The following is a 15936-nucleotide window of genomic DNA, read 5'->3' as shown; positions in this document are numbered from 1 at the left end:
TGGGATTTAAAAATATGACTTCTATTGCCAACTAATTTGAGAATATTGATAATAATAGCTAACATTTCTTAATTTACTGCTATGTGCTAGGCTCTGTTCTAGGCATTTTACTTGTATTGACTCATTTATAGCTCATTATAACTCTCAGAGATAGGTGCTATGATTATCCCCATTTTACAGATGATAAAATTGCACAAAATGTTTAAGTAAGTTGCTGAAGGTCACCAAGTAAGCAACAGAACCAGAGTTCAAACCCAAAAAGTCTGAAGGCCTTTGTAGGCCTTCTAGTATACTTTTTCATGCTAAATATAGATCAAGCTTAACATTTAGGTTATTTCTAATGACTTTTTTTTAGCAGAGCATTTACAATACCACTAGTCAGTATTTTTCCAACCTTTTGGCCACTGATGCATTGTAGAAAATACATTTTGCATTCATATCATATACCCCAAACAAAATAATACTCTTACTATGCATAATATTCTCTGATACTTTCTATCCTATCCTATTTCCCTTCTTTTATGCACCTTAATCTGAAAAATCAGTGACTAGTTCTCATCCACATTAACTGTCTGTAGATTTTTGAAAGTGACGACAGGTACATAGGGTAGGTAACCAATGTATAGAACTTGTTTGGTGAATCTTCATCCTTGTTAGGTTTTCTGGACAGCTGCACACGCATATGGTACAGAACATTCCTTATTCCTTTGGCCCAGACAGCTTTGTTGAGCCTGGTGTCAATACGCATATCACCTTCATGGTGAATTTCCAGATCTCTTTCAGTGCCTAAGGTGCATGCTTCTTGAAACCCACTCCATGGATGCGCTTGTGAATGTTGATGGTGTATTCTCTGGTCACTACCTCCTTGCTGGCAGAATGGCCCTTCCTCTTGCCACCCTTTTTTGTGGGATCATTTCTGCTGGACCCTGATTGGAAAGGAAGAGTGCGAGGTACTGTGGGAGAGGGAAAGCAGCATTACAAGTACAACTTCTGGGTCACTTCCTATTCTATTTCACTTTTTAAATACTGGTCACAAGTCACTTAGTTGATTTCTTGACATGCTAATGAGTGGTAAACCTACTGTCTGAAATTCAGTGTAGTAAATTTTTGTATATGGGGTCCCGTGCCATGGTTTGGTTTACTACTGGTATCCTATTTTAGAGCAGAATTCACGGTATTCTATTTCCTTTCCAGTTAACCTATGGTCTAGTGGCAAAGTGACGTGAAGATGGACATATGTTTTAAAAAAGATGCAAGAGATAATGGAAGTCTGGACTAGGCTGATGGCAGTGAAAATGGAAAGGAAGAATCTGACGTGAGAGTTTTAGAGGAAGACTTTCAGGATTTGACAGGACATGAGTGACTAGTGTCCCTTCCCAGATGACACAATTAGTGATGTCCCAAGTGTCCAGGATGGGCAGAGAGGTGAGATGTAAGGTATGGAGCCATGGGACAATAGCCAGATGCAATGGTCTATCAGGTTTTCAGGCTAGTTGTGCTAAGGTTACCACATTCTAAAGCTGAATTACTGAATCCAAATGGTTGAAACAAGAAGGGAAGGTAAAACGTGAAGCAAGCAAGTTAGAGACCTCTGTGCTATCAGCACAGAGCCCAACACAGGACTTGATCCCACAAACAGTGAGATCATGAACCGAGCCAAAGTCAAGAGTCAGATGCCCAACCAACTGACCCACCCAGTTTCCACACATTACCCTCCCCTATCAAACCTTATTATTATTCTTATATAGCATTTACAGCTACCTGAAGGTTATTTATCTATCTATCTATCTATCTATCTATCTATCTATCTATCTATCTATCTGTTTGTGACTCCTCTAGAATATAGGTTTTTTGCATTTTTTAAATTAAGTTTTTAATTTTAATCCCAGTATAGTTAACATACAGTGTTATATTAGTTTCAGGTGTACAATATAGTGATTCAACAACTTTAGGCATTACTCAGTGCTCATCATAAGTGTACTCTTAATCTCCATCATCTATTTCATCCATCCCCTTATCCACCTCCCTTCTGGTAACCATGTTTGTTCTCTATAGTTAAGAGTCTGTTTCTTGGTTTGTCTCCAGAGATGAACTTTGAAAACATGTTGCTAAGTGAAAGAAGCTAGACATAGAAGGCCATATATTGTATGGTTTCATTTATGTAAGATGTTCAGAAGAGACAAATTCATACAGACATAAAGTAAATTAGTGGTTGCTTGGGGATGGTGGAGAGAGGGTATGTGGAAAGAAGTTGGAGAAAAGGGGGAGTGACTACTAATGTATACAAGATTTCTTAGTGGGGTGATGAAAGTTCTCTGAAATTGATTATGGTGATGGTTGCATAACTCTATGAATATACTTACAACCATTACATTGTAATCGTATGGTGAATCGTATGGTACATTAATTATATTTACATAAAGCTGTTGTCTAAAAAAAAAGATTATAGGGGCGCCTGAGTGGCTCAGTCGGTTAAGTGGCTGACTTTGGCTCAGGTCATGATCTCACGGTTCATGAGTTCGAGCCCCGCGTCGGGCTCTGTGCTGACAGCTCAGAGCCTGGAGCCTGCTTCAGATTCTGTGCCTCCCTCTCTCTCTGCCCCTCCCCTGCTCGTGCTCTGTCTGTCTCTCTCTCTCAAAAATAAATAAACATTAAAGAAATTAAAAAAAAAAAAAGATTATAACCATGAAAAAAAATTCCTGATTCTGCTCACTGAATACAAATAATGATATCCTAGTAGCAAAGAACTCCCTTGACACCAAGAGAGTGAGTTTCAAAAACTATTCCCAAGGCATTAAGGAGGTCAGGGGATCTCAGAATAGAATGTGATAAAAGAATCTAACTGCATTACAAATGTATGAAACAAGCTCCCTGAAGAGGATAGGGAGAAAAAGTGCTGATCCAAGTAACTTTGGAGATGGGTGGAATCTATAAGACTAAAGGCAAGAGGAACTCTCCATAAGTCCTGTATTCTAGGCAATAAAGTTGTTTCCCAAGAGGGTACAAGTTAACAATCCTGAAACCACTATATATCTATACTGGAAATGAACGATTAAATATGTATGGTGGATGGTGGGAGCCAAGTTTCTTACTATTGGAGTTAGAGGTTATAGGCAAACAAGAAGAGAAAGTTAAAACGTGATAATGGATTCGAGTTGGAGACATCAGTATGAACTCATATTTAGTTTAATATACATGTAATATACATGTAATTACATATAAAATATTAATAAATATGTGTGTATGTACACAGGTTAGTATACATATATATATTTCCTTTTTCTGTCAGCTGAAAGTACATAGAAGCAATGACCCCAATAGCAACAAGCACACCTATCCTGTGTTTCTTTCTTTCTTTTGTTTTTTCTTTCTTTCTTTTTTTTTTTAAGTAAACCCTACCCACAACGTTGGGCTTGAACTCATGACTCTGAGATCAAGAGTAGCAGATGCTGCCGACTGAGCTAGCCAGGCAACCCCCCTCCCCAATCATGTGTTTATAATAACATTTTCCAATAAAAGGAAACAGTTCCTTGGAGAAATGGCTGGTTCTAGGACTAAGGCAAGAAATAAAATGATCCTGGAGCATCTTATAGTGCCAGAAAGTAATGAATTGCTAAAAAAAAACAACAAAAACCCACAATGATGAAGTATGTCAAAGGGACACAGGAGCCACTTGAAAGGACCCCAGTGGTCAAAGCTGGAGCAATCTGAGCAATAACTAAATGAAGTCGTACTAAATTAAGACCCAAAATATAAAATATCTATGAGTACATCTGATAATAATTAATTAAGTTAGAGGTGAGTTAGGCAAAACTCCCATGGAGAAGAATTTCAATTTTCTTTTCTTTTTCTCATGTTTTTAAAAAAATTATTTAGTTTTGAAAGGGAGAGAGAGTGAGTGAGCATGAGTCGGGAAGGGCAGGGAGAGAGAATTCCAAGCAGGCCCAGTGCAGAGACTGACATGGGGCTCGATACCCCGAACCATGAGATCATGACCTGAGCTGAAACTAAGAGCTGGTTAACTGACTGAGCCACCCTGGTGCCCCTGAAATGTATTTTTAAAAATGTATACAACTCAACATCCCCAAAACAAATAATCCAAGTAAAAAATGGGCAGAAGACATGAACAGACACTTCTCCAAAGAAGACATACAGATGGCCAACAGACACACGGTTTGTGAGTTTGAGCCCTGCATCAGGCTCTGTGCTGGCAGTGTGGAGCCTGCTTGGAATTCTCTCTCAGTCTCTCTCTGCCCCTCCCCCTCTCTTACTCTCTCTCTCTCTCTAAAAATAAATAAATAAGAAAAATATATATTTTTATATAAAAATATATATTTTTTATATATCTCTTTTATCAGATATGTCATTTGTAAATATCTTCTCCCATTAAGTAGGTTACCTTTTAGTTTTGTTGATTGTTTCCTTTGCTGTGCAGAAAATTTTACTTTGATGTAGTCCCAATAGTTTGTTTTTACTTTTATTTCCCTTGCTTCAGGAGACGTCTAAAAAAATGTTGCAATGGCTGATGTCAGAGAAATTATGCCTGTGCTCTTTTAGGATTTTTATGGTGTCAGGTCTCACATTTAGGTCTTTAATCCATTTTGAGTTTCTTCTTTCTGTGTGGTGTAAGAAAGTGGTCCAGGTTCATTCTTTTGCATGTAGCTGTCCAGTTTTCCCAATATCATTTGTTGAAAGACTGTCTTTTTTTTCCATTGGATATCCTTTCATCTTTTGTCGAAGATTAATTGACCATATAACTGTGGGTTCACTTCTCAGTTTTCTATTCTGTTCCATTGATCTATGTGTCTATTTTTGTGCCAGTTCCATGCTGTTTTGATTACTATAGCTTTGTAATATAACTTGAAGTCCATATTTCTGATACCTCCACTTTTGTTTTTCTTTTTCTTTTCTTGTCTTTTATTATTTTTAAAATGTTTATTCTTGAGAGAGAGAGAGTGTGTGAGCAGGGGAGGGGCAGAGAAGAGGGAGACAGAATCCGAAGCAGGCTCCAGGCTCCAGGCTGTCAGCACAGAGCCCAAAGTGGGGCTCGAGCCCACAACCCTGAGATCATGACCTGAGCCAAAGTCAGATGCTTAACCGACTTAACCACCCAGGTGCCCCTTGTTTTTCTTTTTCAAGATTGCTTTGGCTATTCAGGGTCTTCTGTGGTTCCATACAAATTTTAGGATTGTTTTTTCTAGTTCTGTGAAAAATGTTGTTGGTATTTTGAGAGGGATTGTATTAAATCTTTAGCTTGCTTTGGGTAGTATAGACATTTTAACATTTTTTTCTTCCAATCCGTGAGCATGGAGTGTCTATTTCTTTGTGTCATCTTTAATTTCTTTCATCTATGTTTTATAGTTTTCAGAGTGTAGGTCTTTCACCTCTTTGGTTAAGTTTATTCCTAGGTACTTTATTATTATTATTATTATTATTATTTTTTTTTTTTTTTTGGTACTTTATTATTTTTGATGCAATTGTAAATGGGATTATTTTCTTTTTTGGGGGGGGGATTATTTTCTTAATGTCTCTTTCTGCTGCTTATTATTAGCATATAAAAACGCAACAGATTTCTTCACATTGACTTTGTATCCTACAGTTTTACTGAGCTCATTTATCAGTTCTAGTAGTTTTCTGGTGGAGTCTTTAGGGTTTTCTATACATAGCGTCATGTCATCTGCAAATAGTGGAAGTTTTACTTCTTCGTTACCAATTTTGAATGCCTTTTATTTCTTTTTGTTCTTGGATTGCTGGGGCTAAGACTTCCAGAACTATGTTGAATAAAAGTGGTGAGAGTGGACATCCTTGTCTTGTTCCTGATCTTAGTGGTGAAACTCCAGTTTTTCCCCATTGAGTATGATGTTTGCTGTGGGTTTTTCATATATGACCTTTATTATGTTGAAATATGTTCCTTTGAGACCTACTTTGTTGAGGGTTTTTATCATGAATGGATGTTGTACTTTGTTGAATGCTTTTTCTGCATGTATTGGAAAGATCATATAGTTTTTTAAATACTTTTTCTTGGTGATGTGATGTATCACTTGTGAATATTGAACCACCCTTGCATCCTGGGAATAAATCCCACTTGATTTTGATGAAAGATTTTTTTAATGTATTGTTGGATTTGGATTGCTAGTATTTTGTTGAGGATTTTTGCATCTATGTTCATCAGAGATAATGGCCGGTGGTTCTCTTTTTTTACGGTGTCTTTATCTGGCTTTGGTATCAGGGTGATACTGGCCTCATAGAATGAATTGAGAAGTTTTCCTTCCTCTTGTATTTTTTGAACAGTTTGAGAAGAATATTAACTCTTCTTTAAACATTTGGTAGAATTCACCTGTGAAACCATCTCGTCCTGGACTTTTGTTTGCTGGGAATTTTTTGATTATGGATTTAATTTCATTGCTGGTAATTGGTTTGTTCAAATTTTCTATTTCTTCTTGCTTCAGTTTGGGGAGGTTATACATTTCTAGGAATTTACCCATTTTTTCAGGGCTGTCCAATTTGTTGGCATATAGTTTTCATAATATTCTCTTATAATTGTTTCTATTTCCATGGTGTGGGTTACTATTTCCCTCTTTCATTGGTGATTTTGTTTATTTGAGTCCTCTCTCTCTCTCTGTTTTTTTTTTTTTAATTTTTTTAACGTTTATTTATTTTTGAGACAGAGAGAGACAGAGCATGAACAGGGGAGGGTCGGAGAGAGGGAGACACAGAAACTGAAACAGGCTCCAGGCTCTGAGCTGTCAGCACAGAGCCCGACGCGGGGCTCGAACTCACGGACCGCGAGATCGTGACCTGAGCCGAAGTCGGTCGCTTAACCGACTGAGCCACCCAGGTGCCCCTCTCTCTCTGTTTTTTAATGAGTCTGGCTGGAGATTTGTCAATTTTTGTGGATCTTTTTAATTTTTTTTTATTTTTTATTTTGAGAGAGAGAGCAAGCATGAGTGGGGTAGGGGCAGAGAGAGAGAGAGGGAGAGAGAATTCCAAGCAGGCTTTGCAGTGCCACAGCGCAGAGCCTGACACAGGGCTTGAACTCACGAACCATGAGATCATGACCTGAGCTGAAATCAAGAGTTGGATGCTTAACTGACTGAGCCACCCAGGTGCCCCTGTTGATCTTTTCAAAGAAACAGCTCCTAGTATCATTGACCCATTGTTTTCTTAGTTTCTATATCATTTATTTCTGTTCTAATCTTTATTATTTCCTTCCTTCTGCTGATTTTGGGGTTTTGTTGTTCTTTTTCTAGCTCCTTTAGGTGTAAGGTTAGGTTGTTTTTTTGAGATTTTTCTTGCTTCTTGGAGTAGTTCTGTATTGCTACAAACTTGTCTCTTAGAACTGCTTTTGCTGCATCCCAAAGATTTTAGATCATTGTTTTTTCATTTTCATTTGTTTTTCTGTACTTTTAAAAAATTTCTTTTCTGATTTCTTTGTTGATGCATTCATTGTTTAGTAGCGTGTTATTTAACCTCCATGTATTTGTGCTCCTTCCAGATTTTTTCTTGTGGTTGATTTCTAGTTTTGTTGTATGTGGTCAGAAAAGATGCACGGTATGACTCCATTCTTCTGTATTTGCTATCTAGTTGTATCCATGGGACAAGGTGAGCTTAGGATCCTCCTACTCTGGCCTCATCCCAGCTCCACAGAAAAGAGTAACTTTACAGTGGAAATACCTGATAAACATAACCTCAGCCAAGTGATCAAGATAACATCAGTGATAAATCATATTGATAGTATGTATCCCTGATAATGACACCTAGAATTGTAGTTTATCTCTGTGGTCTTCCTCCCCAAACCCCATAACCTACAGTCCAATCATGAAAAACACCACACAAATTCCAAATGATGGAAAATCTACAAAATATATGACCAGAACTCTTCAAAACTGTCAAGGTCATTCATCACAAATAGGGAGAGAAAGTCTGAGAAACTATCATAACTAAGAGAAGCCTGAGGAAACATGATAAATAAGTGTAATGTGGTATCATGGATGGGATTCTAGAACAAAAAAAAAAAAATTAGGTAAAAATTAAGGAAATCTAGAAAAAGTATGGACTTCAGTTAATAATCATGTAGCAATATTGGTTCATTAATTGTGACAAATGTAAGATGCTAATAATAGGGGAAATGGAATATGGGATATATGAGATTTCTCTGTACTATTTTCACAATTTTTTGGTGAATCTGAAACTATTCTACAACAAAAAGTGTATTTAAAAAAACTACTACTAAAAAAATTCTATTAAAAAGAATCAGGACTTCTTGGAGAAATGGCTTATTCCTGGTATGGGGCATGAAAAGTATAAGGTGACCCTAAGACATTTTATTATTCCAGAAAGCAAGGAAATTATTTCAAAATTAACAGACTTGTGGGGGTGCCTGGGGGGCTCAGTTGGTTAAACATCCGACTTTGGTTCAGGTCATGATCTCGTGGTTCATGAGTTTGAGCCCTGCGTCGGGCTCTGTGCTGACAGCTCAGAGCCTGGAGCCTGCTTTGGATTCTGTGTCTCCCTCTCTCTCTGCCCCTCCCACCTCTCAAAAATAAATAAACATTAAAGACATTTGTTTAATTAGCAGAATTGTGTCAAAAGAACACAGAAACTAACATGAAGAGGCTCCTATTGCTAAAAAATGGCACACTAAAAGCATCCAAAAGAACAATTCCTGAAATTGATGGAAACGCACTTATTATATTTTTAAAATAATGATTTTGTAATGAGATTTTAAAGAGAAAAATGGAAAACGTTCATTACTATATTCTGAAAATTGACAATTTAAAGGAAAGAATTCAGTTTTATCCTAGTTTTTTTCCACATGAACTATTTCAGACATCCCCATAGTACTCTTTAAAAAATATTATTAGCTAATAAATGTAGGAAAAAGTACAGAATTTGAAAATAACCATTTTGCAACTCTTAATGTCAAATCATTGATTCAAGCAAAGGTCATCAAAGAAAGATACCGTTGCAAGAAAGGTTGATGAGGCATTTGACAATGAGGGGCCTCAGGCTGTCACAACCTGAACCCACCCGTGAGTCTTAGCATCACTAAGATAACCTTGGATAACCAGCAGTTGTGCCTTCTGATGTGACGCAGTATGAAGCATACAGTGTGTTACCTATGACATAGATCCTTGAACATGAATCTAATTAAGCCTTAGAGCTAACTTCTGATTTATAGGCGATATGGAGAATATAAGAATAAGTTAAAGAAGCCACTAAGAAGCAAATAAAATAAAAAAATGGCCGATACTCTTAATTTATTTGTATTTTAGTTAATCTACAAGACAATGGCATGGGGATAAAAAAGAAAGGGAATGGTTTCAGATTAAAAGAGATAAGAGATATAACCAAAATAACATGTTCCCTTTGTCTGGATCCTACTTAAAACCAATAAATTATAAAAATAAAATTTTTGAGATAATCGGGTAAATCTGAATATGGCCCAAGGAATCGTTGTTAATTTATTAGATGTGATAATGACATTGAGGTTATGTAAGAAAATGTCTATATTGTTAGAGATGGATACTGAAGTGTGCAGAGGTACAACAACATGAAGTCTGCCATGAAGAAAGAGAGAGACAAGTGCCTGGGAGGCTCAGTCAATTGAGTGCCTGACTCTTGATTTCAGCTTAGGTTGTGATCCCAGGGTCATGGGATCAAATCCTGCATTGGGCTCAGCCTGAGCGTGGAGCCTGCTTAGATTCTCTGCCTGTCTGTCTGTCTGTCTGTCTCTCTCTCTCTAGGGGCACCTGGATGGCTCAGTGGGTTGAGCGTCTGCCTTTCCATGCAGCTCAGGTCATAATCTCATGGTTCATGGGATCAAGCCCCAAGACGGGCCCTGCACTGACAGTGTAGAGCCTGTTCTCTCTCTCTCTCTCTCTGCCTGTCCCCTGCCATCTCTTTCTCTCTCCCTTTCTCTCAATAAGTAAACATTTAAACATTCTTTTTTTTTTTTTTTTTTAACATTTATTGCTGAGAGACAGAGCATGAATAGCGGAGGGGCAGAAAGAGAGGGAGACACAGAATCAGCAGCAGGCTCCAGGCTCTGAGCTGTTAGCAGAGAGCCCGATGTGGGGCTCGAACCCACGAACCATGAGATCATGACCTGAGTCGAAGTCCGACACTTAACTGACTGAGCCACCCAGGCGCCCCATTTAAACATTCTTTTTTTTTTAAATTTTTTAAAAATGTTTTTATTTATTTTTGCGACAGAGAGAGACAGAGCATGAGCAGGGGAGGGGCAGAGAGAGAGGGAGACACAGAACTGGAAGCAGGCTCCAGGCTCTGAGCTGTCAGCACAGAGCCGGATGCGGGGCTCAAACCCACAGACTGTGAGATCATGACCTGAGCCGAAGTCAGACGCTCAACCTACTGAGCCACCCAGGCGCCCCTAAACATTCTTTAAAAACGATTCTGTCTTCCTGTGCCCCTCTCCCCCATGTGTGTGTACACTCTCTCTCTAAAATAAAAAATAATGATGATGAAAATAAAATAAAGTGATTTGCCAAAAAAAAAGGGAGAGAGCCAGAGATAGAGAAAGGGCTAGATGAAGCAAGTGTTGCAAAATCTTGATAATAGATGAATCTAGTTGATGGGTATATAGGAGTTAATTACACTATTCTCTCTTCTTTTTCTTTTAAGCTTATTTATTTTGAGAGAGAGAAGGAATGCCAGCGGGAAAGGGGCAGTGAGAGAGAGAGAGAGAGAGAGAGAGAGAATCCCAAGCAATCTCCACACTGCCAGAGCAGAGCCCGATGTGGGGCTTGATCTCATGAACCATGAGATCATGACCTGAATGGAAATCAAGAGCCAGACGCTCAATCCACTGAGCCACCCAGGCGCCTCTCTTCTCTCTACTTGTGAATGTGTTTGAGAATATTCATTAAAATTTTTGAAAAGCAAGTTGCAGAAAACATACAACATATTTCATTTTGATAGAATCCAGTGTGATGGGCTCTGTGATGCATTGCCCAGATCTGCCTTTACTGGTGGTTATTGCTCCTGCTGCTGGGAGTGCTGTTGGATGCCCTCAGCTGTTAGCCCCTACAGAGAGCTTTCGGCCCAAGGTCACGCCCCTTTCTCAGGTGGCTAGGCCCAATGAAGCCCTGGTCATCTCAGCCCAAGGTGAAACAACTCTAAAGGGCCATCCTGAGCAACCTGTGGGGTTGACTGCGGCAGTTGTTAAGCCTGTATCACAACTTGACTTATCTGTTTGCCAAAATTCTGCTTCCTAGCCCTCCTTTCCCTAGATGTTGATCTCCAATACATTAATAAATATTGTGGTTGCTTTTCAGAGTCTGCTTCCCTGGGAACCTATTTGTGAGAGTCTAATGGGATAATTATGTCCCCCCACTAAAATGAAAAAAAAAATTTTTAATGTTTATCTATTTTTGAGAGAGAGACAGAGCACAAGTTAGGGAGGGGCAGAGAGAGGGGGAGACACAGAATCCGAAGCAGGCTCCAGTCTCGGAACTGTCAGCACAGAGCGGGGCTCAAACCCACAAACTGTGGGATCATGACCTGAGCCAAAGTCGGTCCCTTAATGAGCTGAGCCACCCAGACACCCCATCCCCCTCTAAAATTTATATATTGATGTCCTAACCTCTAGTACCTCCGAATGCGATCTTATTTGGAGACAGGGTCTCTAATGAGGTAATCAGGTGAAAGTAAGGTTGTTAGGGTGGGCCCTAATCCAGGATGATTGGTATCTTTATAAAAAGAGGAAATGTGTACACAGACAGGCATAGAGGGAAGACGATGTGAAGACTCAGAGAGAAGATAGCCATCTGCAGGGGAGGAGAGACGCCTGGAGCAGCCCCTTTCCTCATGGCCCTTGAAGGAACCAACCCTGAGGGCACCTCGATCTAGGACTTCCGGCCCCCAGATCTGTGAGACAATAAATGACTATTGTTTAAAGCACCCAGTTTATGCTACTTTGTTATGACAGTTCTAGCAAACTAGTATGGACGCCAAGCAGAACTAAACACTTTTATCTAGAGATGCATATATATGTAGCACATCTATCAAGAAAAGCAAGAGTGAGAAGCACATTCCTCCATGGGGGAGTCAGGGGTGCCATGCAGGGGAAACAGGGAGCTTCATCAGTGGGTGGTGGTTTGCTCCCTGGGATGCTAGTAGTTTCATGAATACTGGTTTTGTTTTCTCAAGTAGGCTCCATGCCCAACATAGAGCTTGAACTCATGACCCTGAGATCAAGAGTCCATGCCTCACAGACTGAGCCAGGCAGGCATCCCTCATGAATACTGGTTTTATTATTATGCTTTAAAATGTATCTTATATTACTTAAATTCTTTTTTATATATTTTTAATGTTTATTTATTTTGAAAGAGAGAGAGAGAGAATGTATGTGCATTGGGGAGGGGCAGAGAGAAAGAGAGAGAGAGAGAGCGCGAGTCCCAAGCAGGGACTCAAACCCACAAACCGTGAGATCATGAGCTGAGCCAAAATCAAGAGTTGGACCCAGCCGACTAAGCCACCCAGGCGCCTCTACATTACTTAAATTCTTATCTTTATATAAAATATTTCATAACTTAAAAAAAGTCATATAAATAATCTGAATCGTGGGAACATGTGCAAAATTCTCTTGCAGAGTTTGGCATTATAAGAAAGCATGAATAAACACAGAAATCTGTTTCTCCTCCTAGGGACCAAAGTGCAGATAGGAGACTTTCTTTGGTAATATTCACTTCTGGTCCTTCTGGACCTCTTTCATGGCCAGTGGAATGTGACAGAAGGAAAAAAAAAATCCATACTTCCATTTTTCATGCCCAGGAAACATGTTGTTCATTTGAACTCAATGATGACTCAGCTGAAATGACTAATTTACATAGTTTTGAGAATGGATTCAGCAGATTTCTTTAATTCCAACATTGACTGCTGTAGGAAATAATGTGTTTGACCTCATTCTACATTTTGCTGGAAAATAGTATTAACGTTTACCTCAGAACAGTAGTGTGAGGCTTAATGTTTCAGAGGAGGTTTGGATGAGAGGTGTTTAAGGAATCTAACCTGTTTGAGCTGCAACTGAGATTGGTTGTTTTCTTGTTTAGCTAAACAGGAATGCTAGTTTGTTCTTCCTTTAGTATTGGCCTGCTGCCTGGGACTCCACAGTCCTGGCCCTCTCACCTTTTGGAGAGATAGTTATTAGGGTTTCTGAAGCAGCCAGGTAAGTCGTTGCCCCTGCTGCTTGTGTGGCGTTACCCTACCGTAGGGTATGCCTTCCCTGCTGCTCGGATAAGGAGCCCTTCTTCTACGACGAAGAAAGCTTTCCATACACAGGATTGCTGCTTCAGAAAAGGCAATTCGCATAAGGTGGGAAAGCAGTTCAGTCTCAAACCTGGCAACTAAAGGGACTGGAACCCAAATTACACATGTAAATGTTTGGCAGTAGAGAACGACGAAAATGAACAATTGCTTAAGTGAGTATTTAAAAACTATTTTCCTAAAGCAGCAATCATGTCTCTCTCCTCTCTCTTTTTACCCTAAGGTAAAGGACGGTTGAAGCTCTTCTCAAAAAACAGGTAGGATTGAGGAGGTTTATTTATGACTTACTGGAAGCACAAAGAGAAGCTTCTATTGTTGATAGTCAGGCTGGGTGGATGCCAGGAGACACGTCCCAAAGGAGCTGTTTTGCCAAGAGCTGACACACAAAGAGAGCTGACCTAGTCCTTTTTTATGCTGACTGCTTGCTCAGAAATTATACCAGAGAACGGTATTGAAAGACCTAGTGTGATTTGGAACAATTACGGAGACTTTAGGGCGATCCTAATTCTAAGGAACCATTTGAAGGGAAATAAGGAAGCCACATATTCGTTAGCTTTGTGTGGAACTGCTCCTCAGCTCGTATAGGGAAATTGTCTTGAGCTAGCTCCGCCTGGCCAGGCATCCAGTATCATCCTCCTTCCTTTTCCTTTGAAACTACAAATTTAAATTCAAGTTGTCAGCAGATGCCTCTGAGACACCTCCAGAGGGGAAAAAAATCTAAGGAACACATCATTGCCACCAATATTTTTAAGCTTGAGAATATTTTTCAGATTCTAAAGTGCAAGTCAGAGGGAGAAAGGGACAGGGTGTGCGTGCTCGGATGGTTTGGGAGGAAGGAAGAGGGAAGGAGCAGGGGAGAGGAAAAGATGGATCTTTCAGGGAAAGGGTAATGCAAAATGCAGAAAAATTCGTAGATTTTCTTCGACTCAACAGAACCGTAAAATCTCAGCACCGGAAAGAGTTTTAGAGATGATCTCCCTGTCCCTTACTGGTCACCTTACTGATGAGGAAACTTAGATCAGAAAAGTGAGGTGATCTGTCCAAAGAGGCAGAGCCAGGTGGTGGCAGACCCAGGCTGGAAACTAGGTGTACTCACTATTCTCATGATACCCCTGGCCTCCCACCACATCTGCATCTGATTCTCACCTTGCCTGATAGCTGTGGCCCCTCGTTCATCACTTTGAGAGCTTTGGACAAAGGAAATAGTCAGCTGATGATTGTGATTCAGTGTAATTGCCTTCTAGCCTCTGTGCCTTATATCTTCACGTCGTAAAATAAATCCATTCCGTTTTTCAGCCAACCCATTTTTCAAATAATCTTTCATTTGGAAAACATACCACTTACATGTAAAAGAGGAAGAATAACCCCAGAGGTGTGCTTTACGATGCAATTCACATTCTACGATCTTTTATGACATGGATCCTTGCACATGTCCCAGGACCATCCAGGTAGTACCAGCTGCTACAGTCTCCCATTCTTCCCCCCACGGCAACACTTTGTTTTCTCCATAGTAACCCGAGTCCCCAGGATTTCACCAGGGTGCAGCCCGTGGGACTTTGGCTCTTGCAAGTAGGCTGGTTGAAGCCATTTAGTTTGTAAAGTATTGGGACGGAGGGGCATGCATGGTAATTGGTATAATATAAAGTATAATAATAGTGTGGGTCTGGAGCTCAGCCTCAGGCCTTTAATTACCTTCTTCTCACCTTTATCATTGTCTTGCCCGCCACTAGACACACTGTCGCCGCAACTACCAACAGAAACGTGTATGTTTGTTTCCTTGAGGTGTATACAACCAAAAATAGAGGATGACACACGTGGGGACTCTAGTATGGATTCTTCGCAGATGACTGGTACCCGGCATCCAGAATACCCCAGCCATCTCATGTTCATTCCCTGTTTCCTTATGAGATGAGGGAGATCCTCTTCATTTCCTGACCTGGACTCCAGGACCCAGGCGAGGGAATACATGCAGGGCCATGGTGAGACGCTCCCCAAAACTTGGGAGGCAAAGTTGTCTTGAAAAATGTTGGAAAATAATTATTGTCTGTACAAACAGACACTTTTTTCTTAAGATAAGAGTTTCTCATTCTCTTAGGCATCCAAAAGAGATTTGTATGTAACCTACTAAATCAGCAAAAATTAATTTGGGGGCATCTATTCAGTGTTCAATGATATGCTAAGCAATGTGGGGGATGATAGTATTAGCTAACGTTTGTCGAATTCTTACAATGTGCCAGGTATCTGCTGAGCACTGTATATGAGTTGTTGCATTTAGCAGTACAGCCACTCCTATGAGATAGGTGTTTTTATCATCTCCATTTTAAATATCGGTAGTGAAGGTATAGAGAAGTTAGGCCATTTGTTCGATGTCACACAGCTGGCAAGCAGGAGGGCCAGTGGTTTTCTTACTGATGAGGAACCTTACCTAGTTCTGCTTCCAGAACTTATGATTTTAAATGAGTATAAACCATGGTTCCTTCCCCCAATAGATTTATAATCTAGTTGGGGGAAACATGACTAACACACATTAAAACAACAGTAAATTATGTGAGGTGAGCATATATAATTAAATGCTAAATTGGATGCTATTAACTATGAATGCTTCAGGAGATCAGAGGGCACAGGGAGGCATGGACCAGGCAGGCAGGA

The 15936-nt window shown here is 39.8% G+C and overlaps 1 pseudogene; it reads right to left on the bottom strand.

Moving 5' to 3' along the window:
- Positions 1-548: 548 nt before the first annotated feature.
- On the bottom strand, positions 549-15171 carry LOC131483849 (large ribosomal subunit protein eL31-like; annotated as a pseudogene).
- Positions 15172-15936: the final 765 nt, after the last annotated feature.

Source organism: Neofelis nebulosa, chromosome 8 (assembly GCF_028018385.1).
Source record: "Neofelis nebulosa isolate mNeoNeb1 chromosome 8, mNeoNeb1.pri, whole genome shotgun sequence".
Classification (NCBI taxonomy): Eukaryota; Metazoa; Chordata; class Mammalia; order Carnivora; family Felidae; genus Neofelis; species Neofelis nebulosa.
The sequence above is the reverse complement of the archived record's forward strand: the minus strand, read 5'-3'. Positions and strand labels throughout refer to the sequence as shown.